At 43.5% G+C, this 13,683-nt stretch overlaps 1 protein-coding gene across 4 annotated transcripts in view; it reads right to left on the bottom strand.

Annotated features, from left to right (window-relative positions):
* The window catches only part of Shisa6 (shisa family member 6), a 292,149-nt gene that overhangs the window by 84,820 nt on the left and 193,646 nt on the right, over positions 1 to 13,683 (bottom strand). The gene's annotated exons all lie outside the window — the stretch shown is intronic.

Here is a 13,683-nt window from a genome sequence, read left to right as displayed (position 1 = left end):
GAATGGAGATGCACAAAACCTCATGATGCTCTTTCTTTCTTAGCTTCTGGGTACAAGGACTGCTGGGTTTCTCTAGCCTCAAGTCTGCCATTTCCACAAAGCAGATTCTGAGAGACTGAGCTGGTGCTTGGCTGAGCTCTTGCCAGAAAGTGCAAAGTTCTCCCTTCCTACATCTGTCCTAAGTCCCCGGTGTGGCAGGTCATGTCCTTATCCTCCCATCCTGGCTCTTTGAGCTGGGCACAGCTATCTTTCTTGTAGAAAATTTCCACAGCATTCCACACTGCTATTTGTTCGCCTCCACGATAAATCAAACAGATGGCTTCATCTTTTCCTCACAGGTCCCATTTTCTGGCCTTTAATCATGTTTGTTGCTTAACGTTGGCCAATCCACTCAGCAACCATTTGTCTGAGACCTCTGCAGCCGAGGCTGCCGACGGTCCCTCTTGAATGCATTCTAGTTCTGGAATTTGATGAGCAATCGCTCCTATCAGTGGGCAGGTTATTAAACAGCTGGGACTCTGCAGCCATTTCAGGGACTTGCCCAGAAGACAGAGAAGCAATCTCAGAGACAAGAAGCAATTGTTTCCAAGACTCCGTCCCGTTGTTGGGCTAGGCTCTTGTGCCTAAACATTGGAGATGATGGAGGGAAGGAGCTGGGTTTTGTTTCACATACAAACTCTTAATATTTTCCTTGTTTCTCACTTATGTCACCAGCCTGCAGGGCTGGGCACTGTCTGCTAGGAGTGTAGAACTTAACAACATCTCTTGTGCATCTGTAGGTATTGACCAGCATGTAAAATAGATCTGCAGTCTGAGGCTTGGCAGCAAGAAGGCCTTGATTCATTTATTAAGCACTTACTGGCCAAGCACTGAATCTACCTGCCCCAGAGGTGGAGTCGGACCAGTAAGCAACAATGTGTGGAATAACTAATTGCTATGCAGTGACTTCCACAAATGCTTTCTAGCAGGGTACATGGTATCACTCAGAAGATAGTCTAGATGTGACAGATGCAAGGTTAATTCAGAGTGGAAAAATGAGGAGACGCATCATGGAAAGATGAGACAATTGAAATGAGTCTCTATTCACAGCACTTAAAAAAACCAATGATTCCTTATAATCTTCACAACTATGGAATGGCAGGGACAAATAGAGTTATGCTTCTTTGCCCAGTGGGATACCAGGGTCACTGAGGGTCAATGGCAGAGCCACAAAGAGCCTGTCTACACCTGGCATCAGTGTGGTACCATTTTATTGCTGGGAGACACTGTAACCTTGGCCAGTTCTCAGAGCTGAGGACCAGGACACACAAGTGGTTTTTTGTATTACAAAGGGAGGTGTGAGGTTGAGGTGGTTGAGCTTATGAGTTTGATGGAGGCCTTCATCCTGGCCTTCAGAACTTTCTGTACCAGGGCTCTATGTCCTCTGAGAAAATTGATCCTTTCTGCTGCCCAGCCCTGTCTGTCCTCATAGTGATGTGTGCTGCTGACATGAACATATCCCATCTTCATTATAAGTACATGTTCAGGTACATGGGGTGACCTCAGAAATAACTGTTCTTTGGTTGCCTTGGGCTCAGTGCTCACTCCTGGGCATATTTAGCTTTCCAATCCCTGACTGTAAAGCCAGAGGATGAGAGAGTGGGGCAAAGGTAAAAGTGAACCATTGTTATCTGCCTGTCAACCATCTTTAAAGACATGTCTACCTTCATCCACACCGAAACAACTGGCTGAAGGGGACAGGCAATAAGAGAACAGAGACTGAGGAAATGTGGCTGTGACTTAGGAGACAGACTTATTTAGCTTAAGACAGATAAGACACACAGGCCCCTCATTCCATCTACCTCAATGACTTTTACTTGCCCTTTTGAGTGAAATTCAAGCATCCTGGCTTGGGCCCTCATTATTTGGCTTCTTTGGACTGTGGATTGTGGTGTGGGTATCCTGTATTTTATGGCTGATACCACTTCAAAGTGACTACATACCATGCATGTCCTTTTGGGTCTGGGTTACCTCACTCAGAATAATACTTTCTAGTTCCATCCATTTGCCTGCAAATTTCATGATGTCCTTGTTTTTAATAGCTGAGTAATATTCCATTGCATAAATGAACCACATTTTTTTTACCCATTTCTTTACCACATTTTCTTCTGTTGAGGGACATCTTGGTTGTTTTTATAGTTTCTGACTGTTAGGGATAATGCTGCTAAGAAAATAGTAGAGCATGTGTCCATGTGCTATGATGGAGCATCTTTTGAGAATATGCCCAGGAGTAGAATAGCTGATTCTTCAGGTGGAATCATTCTCATTTTTCTGAGAAACCATTAGATTGATTTCCAGAGTGGTTGGATAAGTTTGCACTCCTACCAGCAATGAAGGAGTGTTCTCCTTGTTTTACATCCTTGCCAGCATAAGCTGTCACTTTGGGTCTTTTTTATCTTAGCCATTCTGATGGGTCTAAGGTGGAATCTCTGTCATTTTGATTTGCATTTTCCTGATGACTAAGGACCTAGCCTCCCCTCCCCACAAGTATGTACCAGATGTGCAGCTTGGGCTCCCCAGCAACTGGAGTGGGAGCTGTCCCTGAATCTGTTGTCTGACTGTGGATTCTGTTCCCCTAACTGGGCTGTCTTATCTGGCCTCAGTGGGAGAGGACTTACCCAGTCCTGCAATGATTTGATGTGCTAGAGTGGTTCAGTACCAGAGTCGGGGTGGGGTTCTTCTCTGCCTTCTCAGAGAAGAAGTGAAGGGGCAAGGGGAGAGGATGGGAGAGGCTCAGCTGGGAGGAGAGGAGTGGCTTCCATGCAGATGTAAAGTGAATAAATAAGCAAACAAATAGACGGAAAATAAGAGAAAGTTAAGACATACAGTATTTACTACAATTCTTATGGTGTACAAATTTCATTAATAACATTATATTTGTCATGTGTTACTATTTCATCTACTGTCAGGAAATCCAGTACCATTGCCCTATGTACACCCTAACCCCAGGAAGTTCATGAAACCTTCTATTATGAAAGGAAGACTTCCGAGTACCTTGCAGCCTGTAGTCTATGGGGGCTAGGGCTGTAGGCGGAATTCTAAGGTGGTAGAGACTGAGGACTGGAGGGCCGGGAGCAACAAAGGAATGAAAGCGAAAGAGCAGAGAGTGAATGACTGGGCTGGGGGGCTGGGGGGCAGGGTGTGCAGCAAGAGCAGGGACAGGAGCCACAGCCCTACCAAGGGAGCAAAGGCTGTATGCATTAGAAAGACTGCATGTAGAGAGGAAAGCAGACAGGGCCCTATGGAGCTTTTTGGACAGCATGAATATTCAGTTGGTCAACATGAATATTCAATGAGGCACAGATTTGCAGATAAGCTTTTGAGAGAGCTGCAACTGACAAAAGGGTCTGACTTCTTTTCAGAATCTTCCAGTATCAAGGGACCATATGCCACTGTGAAGAAGGGGATGGGATTGTAGGTGGAGGCAGAGACCTAGGAGTTTAGATGAAAAGAACAGCATGAGTGACAGCCATCAAAGGCAAAGAGCCCCGCTGCAAAAATGTGAGAAGCATCCAAGCACACAGTAGGGCAGGGGGTCTTATGGTTAGTATTTATGCACAATTTTGCAGTCTCTGGGGGATATGTCCCTGTGTGGCTAGTTCTTATGAAATCATAGGTATAAAGTGCTGGAAAGGAGGCTAAGGACAGTCAAGGACTTTGGCTGCTCCTCACTGTGTGTGAAGGTACATGAGAAGTCCCACAGCCTACAGTACAGCCTCAAGGTCATTTGCTGCTCTCACAAGCTGCAGAGAACAGTTTCAGCTAACGACAAGGCCCTACAACTACAAAATAAAATATTGAGGAAAACAAACTGTCTTGTCCAAAGTCATTGTTTTATGGATGTGCGTGCACAGAGCTGGAGAAGGGACAAGGCCCGTGTATGCCAGTGACAGAACCCTGGTTGGAATTTAGTAACTCTGTTCACTTTGGCAGCCCAGAAGCATAGCTCTAAGTGATTCTGTCTATGAAGAAGGCTGTTCATGGAATCAGAGCTGAGAGCTCATTTGGTGACTTTGGAGGAATTTGGAAAAGGGAGACTCATGGGTGGCCAAAGCCCTATGATCAAAAAGGGACCCCGCATCTGGTCACCTGGGTCAGCCTATAGACCTGGTCAATAGGAAGAGAAATGAGGAATTGATTAGCAGGTATCTATAGCACAGTATGTGCATCTTCCTCCCTTTCTGAGCATCCCTCAGTCTCTGTCTCTCTCTGCCTCTCTCTGTCTCTGTCTCTGTCTGTCTCTGTTACTTTTTTAAATGCACCCTTATAAGTATGTATAAAAGGACATACATAGGTTTTGATTCACAAAAGGCTTTTCTGATCATGCCCATCCACATCTCCAAGAGTAAGAGACTGAGAGAGGCAGAGGCACTTAGAGGGAAATGAGTGACAGGAAGTTGCTTTGGAACAATGTGGACTTTCTGTGTATCTGGCTCCGTTGTCAAACCTTAGTCCTTTAGGCTCACTGGAAGAAAATGGCTGACGTTTAATAGAGACGTGACTCGGGGAGAATGAGATAATAGCACGGTGTTCCTTACCTTGAGATGTTTGATGCCTGGAAGGATCTGAAAGCAGTACCTTCCTTGCACGCTCACTGTGTGGGGTTCCATTATAAAGCAGAATGCAAGCTACAGCAATGCCAAGGAGAGAGAAGCTTTGGTGCAGTGAGAGCTCGCATGCCTGAGCTAGCTTGGAAAAAACTATGAAGAGCCTGTCCCCATAAGCAATTCTGTTTGGGTGTGGTGCTTGCATTTGAGTTGGTGTCTTAGTCTATACAGAGGCAGCAAATATTCTTAGAGGACCACAGGGGTGCATTTGCCTAAGAAGGTTGAAAGCTCTTTTCTCATGAGCCTAATATCACCACAATCACCACCACTACCACTACGACGACCACCACCACCATCATCATCTTTGAGATAGGGTCTTACTATAATTCTGACTGTCCCTCAACCATGGGTTCAGTTGATCCTGCTACATTGGTCTCCCAAATAAATGGGACAACAGGTAGTACTCACAATTCCTGGCTTATGTTATTATGTGTTTAAAGCCCACCTCATATCATTATTTTGTGCCAGGCCTTGGGATAGATGTTTGACATATCCTGACCCATTTGCCTGTGAGGTAGGTGTCATTCTCCCAGAAAAATTTCCATGAACTCCCCTTAGCTTTGAATGGGGTGTAACAGTTCTTTCTGTATCTATCCATTAATCTACTCAGTATTTTAGAGTCAAGACTCCCATGCTTGAGGGACTCTTTCAGGTAGTTGGGATTGGCACGATGAGTCCCCTATTCCAAATGGTCTCCTCTTCTAGTTGGGAAGAGATAAACGACAAATGAGTGGGTAAATGCCTATAGCAACAACCAATTTGAATAGGTGCAATATTGGATAAGAAGACCTGTTGAGAAAGTACCTTAAATGCCCAACATGCCGGGAGCCAGAGGATACACTGTCCAGATGTCCATGGGCCTTGAGGCCTTGGAAACATTTTGAGAACTTACAGAAGAGAAAGGACATGGAGAAGAATGTGAGAAAAGTGGAGATGTAGCATGGGCCAGCCTGTTAAGTGTGCTGAAGGCCAATAGCAATGTGGAGTCATCCCATGAGGTGAGTGCCTAGAAGGAGCTTGTGCAGCTGCCTTAAGGAGAATGATTGTAGCAAGGAAGCAGGAGAGATTGTGGGAGTTAAAGCTTCGATGGGAACTCAAGCAAGAGATACTAATGACCCACTGCTAGAGGAGGGAGGTTGTGGCACTGGAGGAGATGGGCTGTTTGGGCTATTATTTGGACTTTGGATCGTGAGGGAATTTTAGATCTATTGAAGGTGGGAGATGTGAGAATAGTGATATCTAAATTTGACTTTAAACACGAAATAGCAACCATTCTGAAAGCTCGTCGGACTTCTTAAGCTTATATCAGCCCGTGTAAATTACTGATTTAGCTTATAAAATTAAACACAAACTTGCCGTATGATCCAGAAATCCCACTCTGTGCATTTATGCAGGAGAGAGGAATACTTATGTCCCCAGAAAAACATGTACCACAAATGTTCCCTAGTGGGTAAATCAATATGCACATTATGGTACTCTCTAACCCTTCAATGTTAGTAGCCATTGATCTGCTCTGGCTCCTACAGTCTGACTTTTTTTTTGAAAATGCCATGAGCATCATTAGAATGCAGCCCATTGGGACTGGCTTCCTTCCCTGGGTACATTGCCTTTGTGGTTTTCATGTTCTGCCATGCTATGGGAACCTATTCTCTCTAACTTCTTGGGTAATTTTCCAGTGACATTTCCACAAAAAGCCAATTTCAGTATATGCAAATTCGAAAGTAAAAATGTAAAACATTATAAAATTGGAGTCAGTCTGGCAAAATGACCTTTGTCATCTATCACCAATTCTGGATACCTGTTTCTGGTCATTGCTGGTATCTCTAGGAGAGTATCACCATGTGTGGGGACTACTTTTTGTATCCCTGAGCTTTGTCCAAAATTGTTAGGATGGATGGCTGAGTCATTCTAAGAGGAGGGGAAGGACTCACAGGAAGTGAATGTAGGTGTCTCAATGTGCTCTTAGTTCAGGGGAAAGCTGCAGGCTGTTGCTAGGGACCTGGATCCAGATGGAAGTGTGGAAGAAAATGGATAAGGAACAGAAATGAGAGGAGAAGAGGAAGGAAATGGGAGGAAGAGAAGAGGAAACAACAAAAGAAAGAGGAAAAGGCTAGATAGATGGAAGAAAAAAGGAGGGGAGTAGGAAGAGGAGGATGTTGGTTCCACAGTTTTGCTTGAATCACCTCTTTCTGATGAGAATCTCAGGCCTCTGTTGGCCTTACCATACCATCATGAAGGGTAGTGCCACAGGCAAACACCAGGCACAAACTTAACCCCCATCTGACGCCACAACATAGGAAAGGCTATGTATTCATGGAATATGATGTATGGAGCAAGAGGCTGGAAAGGAAGATGCTAAATTATAAGTAGTTATTTCTGTTTTCATTGGTTAATCCTGAATGGAGATAAAAACCTATCAATGTAAAGAAAGATACTGAGGCCATCACCCAATGGATTTCCCCAGAGATAGAGCACAGCAGTCATTCAGCCATTAGAGGTTCTTGTCTCTGGTCTCCCTTCTCAGAATTTCTCCTGCATCATGGCATCCTGCCTCTTCCCCAGTATTTTATAGTTTGTAGGATGATGTTATCTATGGGATTATAGGACTGATCTTTTGTAAACTCTAGGAGGTGAGGCATGTCAACTGCATGCTTGTAATTATTCAAAAAGAATTAGTTATTTCTGTTTTCATTGGTTAATCCTGAATGGGGATAAAAACCTATCAATGTAAAGAAAGATACTGAGGCCATCGCCCCATGGATTTCCCCAGAGATAGAGCACAGCAGTCATTCAGCCATTGGAGGTTCTTGTCTCTGATCTCCCTTCTCAGAATTTCTCCTGCATCATGGCATCCTGCCTCTTCCCCAGTATTTTATAGTTTGTAGGATGATGTTATCTATGGGATTATAGGACTGATCTTTTGTAAACTCTAGGAGGTGAGGCATGTCAACTACATGTTTGTAGTTATTCAAAAGAATTTGCTCTGTAAAAAGGAAAAAAAAAAAAAAACTTCAAGTGTCTCACTCAGTTCCCAAACAGAAATACAGCACAAGTCCCATGTGCAATGTTAAACATTCTCATAGGAATTTATAAACCAGGTAAAGTTTGATTTAATAATATTAATAATACTTAATTGCATATAGCCAAAGTACTAAGATCTCCATCTACAATCCACAGAGATGTCCAACTGATATTTTACCCAATTGATATTTTCCCCACTTGTTTTATACTAAAGTCTTCAAAATCTTGTTTATATTTTAATGTTACAGCACGAGTCAGTATGAAATAGCAACATCTGAAGGGCTCAAAAACTGCATGTGAGAGCTGGATGTGGTCATAGCCATTGTAATTGCATGATTTTAGGACATGAGGCTGGGAGTCTACAGGTTGAAGTCCATTTTGACCTTGTCAGGACAAGCAACATTTCAAGCCCTTCTCTACTAGTTTTTTTTTTTTTTTTTTTTTTTTAAGCTACCTGTGACATCATTATGGGGCAGCATCTGTCTAGCTCAAGACATGACATGTATCTAGTTCCAAGTATTTTCTGAATGAAATTCCACAAAGCTACGGCTCCATGCCAGGTTCTCAGCCTCATGAGCAGGGATCTGAGTTGCTGATGGGATTTTCTTCCCCACCAGTGTCTATGGCACAGAACATAAAGGCCTACTGATTCATTCTTACTCCTTTTACTTGGTGACAAAGCTTGGCTTTGAGTCCTAGCTGAATTCTCTGTACACCTCCACCACCATCAGGACTGGGGAAGGATCTGGGCTTGCAGACATATACACAGAACATGCCTGTGTGTGTTGGGGGGAAGGGGCAGTGGCATTTGTTTAATATACATGGAACACAGCTATGAGGATATTCTTGTGAAGGTATAAGAAGAACAAACAGGAATCTCACAAAGAAAACTGTTTACCTAAAAGATGCAGAAGATGGGAAGCTGCTGTCTCCAGACTCATTCCTCTTGTGGAGCCTTCTGGGCTAGCCACCTTCTCTCCTGCAACCTGAACTTAAGTCTTCCCACCATGCATGATTCTGCACAAGAAGTCATTGGCTATCCCTCTAGGTGGAGTATTTCTAACTCCTATGGTCTTGTCTCCCTAGACAAAAGCTCTATTTTCAGGACACCTTTGATAAGAAATCCCCAATTCTCAGAACTCAAGGGCCCTACCACTGAGGATCTATAACCTTCTTTGGCAGTTCTCTCCAATGATGGCTGTTCCTGAACCTTGATCTTATCATCTCTGCAGACAGAGGTCATGGCACCAGAGTGTCCTCCATGATAGTAGTTATGATGGCCTAACGATCTTTTTCCTTTTAAAAATTGTCTTGCCATATTGAGGACAGAAACTAGGGCCTTTCACATCCTAGGCAACCACTCTACCACTGAGTTTCATCTCCAGCCTCTTATTACTTTTGTTTTGAGACAGTCTCTCCCCAAAATGCTTAGATTGACGTTGAACTCACTCTGTAGCCCAAAGCTTCAGAAGCCTTGAAATTCTGATCCTCTTTAGCCTTCTAGTAGTTGGACTTCTCCATTTTCATATCTGTTTATTAACTTAAGACCATATCACCTGGGTTATAACAATCACCCATTAACTCATCCTTGCCTTAGCTTTAAAGGTGCTCATTCCAGGTCACTCTAGGAGTATGCAGTCCCCACAGACTGGTCTCATACTGTCCTATTGCAGCTCTGAAGTGGTATATCTTCCTACCACTCATCTTCCTATGGCCACAAACATCTTACATGAAAAGGCCTCATCTTTAGGGTGGTTGTCTAACCACCGACCTGAGGTTTGCTTTGTGGAGCAGGATTCTGATAGGGTTGAGTAATAATAATTACACTCCTGGGCTGCAACTGGTTTGGTGGAGGCTAGGGATACAGGAATAGCTTCAACACTTAAGGCTACTGAAGTAGCTAGAACTTGCCAGATCTTTATCACCTCCTCTTCTGGAAGACCTGGGCCTTTCTGGACTGAAGTGCTTTGGACAGAAATTAGAGGGCAGATCAAGACATGGACATGGTACATGCACCATGTGTCAGTTTGCACCACAAAGTGCAAGAGTCCATGATTTCTTACCAAGGGTGTTGTGCCAGTGGATTATCAATGCTTTTGTCTAGGGAGGTGGCATCAGAGGAATGGGGAATACTCCACTACAGAGATGGTAATGGCTTCTCATGCAGAACCACACATAGTGGTAGGACTTAAGACCAGTTTGCAGAAGAGAATGTGATTAGTCCAGGTGACTCCACAAGAAGAATGAACGTTGAAGACAAAAGCTCACCACTTTCTCTATCTCCTGGATATGCAGACTCCTTGGGTGCATATCTTTCTCTTGCTCTTGCTCTACTGAGTTCCCATTCCATAATAAAACTGTCCCTCTAAGTGACTCTTTGTCTTGTGAGCTTTTTTGGCAATGGGATACTGAAGGCAGTTAGTGTGGTTACTCAAGCTGCTTTGAGATATGCAAAGTACAACCTGCTCCCTCCCTCCCACCATCTCACACCTAATCTCTAAAGAGGTTTCAAGGTGACCCCTCCAAGAAGTGTCAGCACAACTTTCTGCTTTGCTGACGGTCACAGACTTGGCTGGGGAGGCTTTGGAGAGTGCCTGTTAACTTTATTCTCCTGTTCCCTAGATTTGTTTCCTGTTGCTGTCATAAAGTACCCCGACAAAAGCAGCTTACAGGAGAAAGTGTTTGTTAACTCAGAGTTCCAGGTTACAGTCACCCCATTAGGGAAGTGTAGACAGCAAGGACTTGAAGCAGCTAAACACATGTGAGTCAGATCTGAGAGAAAAGGAGTGTGCCTATGCTTTGCAGTGCTTAGCTTGCTTTTGCCACTCTTACCTAGTCTATCACTCAAACTCAGGATTGATGCTTTCCACCATGGGCTGGATCTTCCCACTTCAACTGGTGTAATCAGACAGTCCCCAGTGGACGTACCCAAAGTCCAACCTGATCTAGACAATCCCTCCTTGAGACCCTTCTCAGGTGACACAAAGCTGTGTGAAGTTGACAATTCAAACTAGACATCACGTCCATTTTTGTAGGTGTTGCTGTCTAATGAGAATTTCAATATGACCACTTATTAGCTAAATAATATTAAGAAACTTTATTTACTTTTCTCTGGTGTTTCCATCTCCATGCTTGGAGATGATAACACCTATTGTAAGGAGTTATATTAACTGAACAAATTGTAAAAATGTCAAGAAGCAGACAGTAAACCTTGAGCTCTACTATTTTCCTATAATTTATTTCCCTTTCCAAGGAGATGATAAGCATGAGAGAGAGAGAGAGAGAGAGAGAGAGAGAGAGAGAGTACAGCCAGAGAAAATAATCCCATCAGAAAGCCAGGGGCACCACTAATGCTGAGTAAATCCCAAGCAGGCCTTGATGCCCTGGGCTGGCTTGAAATAATGTAAGTCTTTGGTGTTCTTTATTTATCTTGTCCACAGGGCCATTAGGCAGACCTAAGAGCACTGTGAGAAACTGGTAAAGTAAATTAGGTCTAGGGCTTGCTGATGACTCTCTCATAGGTTATTTCTACTTCTTCACCTCTGCATCTACCATGGAGAAGGCTATGGTGGTTCCATTTCATGTTCTATCATCATGCCCCACTGAGAGCTCAAGGCTGCATTAGAAAGCTAATGAAGGGAGTGGGAATGAACATCATAGTGGTACTATTCCTTCATCTTATCCCTCTGCCCTGCATACTGTCAAGTTCCCGTTAGCTGGCCTTCCCCTGAACTTCCAGCCCTTCATCTTCCCATCATGCTGCTTCTCATGCATGTGGAGGTATTTCCATTGGCAGCAACATGTCTGTCACCAAGTCTGGGGTCAGAATGGAAACACTCATTGAGGGGAGAGTGAAGCTTGGGAAAACTTGCTGTATGACTTTAACCTAGGCAGCCTTCCTATTCTATAGCACCACCATTGAAGGCAAAGTGCTTATTTGTCAAATCAACTGGGAGATTATATACAGGGAAATATGAAATGCCTACCTTTTCCATGAAAAGGTTTAGCTGTAAAGAAAAGAAAACCTGCAGAGGCTGGAGTGGGGTGAGCTGTTAATGAATCTGGCATTAAGAGATTTGTGTTAACCCGAGGGAGGTGGCTATGTTCCCAGATTTGATTCAGCCCGTTCCGGGAAGCTGTGGGGTATCTTCTCAGAGGTCAGTGGCAGTTAAGTTAAAATATTCAACTGCTCATTATCCCCACAGATTGCACCACTTTCCCCAGGGTATTTTGGGAAGCAGACAATAGGCCCACATTGGGTGCATTAGTCCAGCCCTAGATTTCTTACGATGTTGTCTCTCTAATTCAGACCCACCTCTTCTTCTTGCTCCCGGCCTCAGAATGCAGATGGGCACAGGCTACTCTGGTTCTGAATGCCACTTCATTGGCAATGACTATGCCCAAATGTGTATTGGTTGTGTCACATTTGCCTGTGGCTTTATTTGCATCTACAGATAGTTCGTTGTAACCAAGGAGAGGCAAAGCCTATTTCCTTCGGAAGAAATGAAACACCGTTTGATTGACATGAAGAGAGATCCAGAAGGAACTGGAAAATAACAAAGGAGCCAGACCACAGAGTGAGGATGTTCAGGTAGGCCAAAGCTGAGGAATATGACTGCACAGATTTTGCCGGTAAATTGACTGAAAGAAATAGGAGACTCTAAAAGTTCAATTTTACTGGCTTCTCCCCCCATTAGTGGAAGATGAACACAAGCAGAGAATTTTCCTTTTCAGAAAAGACAGTCTGTAGCTCATCATTTGTACAAGTTCATGAAACCAAAGGCAAGATAAAACACATTTCCTGGGATCTATGTGATGCTAAATGGATAAGGAAAAACTGGAGGCTGAGCACAGACATGGGAGAGGAGAAGAGTAATTGAAGACCCAGGTTAGGACAGCAGCAAACCACCTGCACTCCATACCTCTGCAGACAGGTAGGTTTCATCCTAAACTGTCTGTAGCCATCTCCTTTCAAGGACGTTTTTCAGACATCAGCCTTTATGGACAGGAGACTTGGGGAAGTGGGTTAGGAATGCTCTGTTCTAAAGGCCGAAGACATTGTACAGACACACAAGTGAGAGTAAGAAGCATAAACACACTAACAAAGGATGGTCACAGACAGCAAGGACAGACAGCTGGCACTGTGTGTCTGTAGAGTCCTGTGCCACGTGAGTTCTGAGAGATAGATATACAGTGTATATGGCGGTATCTCCATTGGTAGTAGAACAATTTGTGGCCCATGACTTGTACAAGTTCACAAAACAAAAGACAATATAGAAAGCATTTCCTGTGATCTATTTTGTTGGTAAAAGAATAAAAGAAGATATGTCCATCAGCAACTATGGAGTAGATTTGCACATACCTAGATAATGTATGTCAGTCACTCAAAATGGCTTCTTGATACAGTTAAGAGACACAGTAAAAAGCAGATGTACATAGTTTTGGGCTGCTGCATATTTGTAATCCATTTTTATAGGCAATTTGCTAGTATATAGTAATGTGGCCATGTATGATCATCATCACATACTATGTCCTTTACATAGTTGTGTATGCTGTATTTCCCTAGGACCAGTGGTACAGTTTTGTTTAACTAGCATTGCCAGATATATGCCAGCAATGTGTAGCAATGTATGCCACAGGGCAGCTACAATGTCACTAGGTCACAGAGATTCTTCAGCTTCCTTGTAGCACGTCAGGCTACTCTTTTGTTTGTCATTAATCATTAAGTGAATAATCAATTGTATGACCAGTGACTATAGTTCCTGAAGCCCCGTTGTTTTGTCCAGTGTGTGTGCATATATGTATAATGCGTGGTGAGCTTTCCTGGTTTTGTTCATATGTAGATTCATGCAATGATCACCTTGGCTGTCAAGAGACACACTTATGCAAGTACTGATTGGACTCACACTCTTGCCACACAATATTCTTTCTTACTTGCTCATACTGGCTTTGGATGACTATTTATATTTTAAAACTTTTTGCATATACTGCCTTTCCCAAAACAAATGGTCTAAAT

This window comes from Mus caroli, unplaced genomic scaffold (genome assembly GCF_978045245.1).
Source record: "Mus caroli unplaced genomic scaffold, Mus_caroli_1 scaffold_13, whole genome shotgun sequence".
Taxonomy (NCBI): domain Eukaryota; kingdom Metazoa; phylum Chordata; class Mammalia; order Rodentia; family Muridae; genus Mus; species Mus caroli.
Note: the sequence above shows the minus strand (reverse complement) of the source record. Positions and strands in the feature narration are given on the sequence as shown.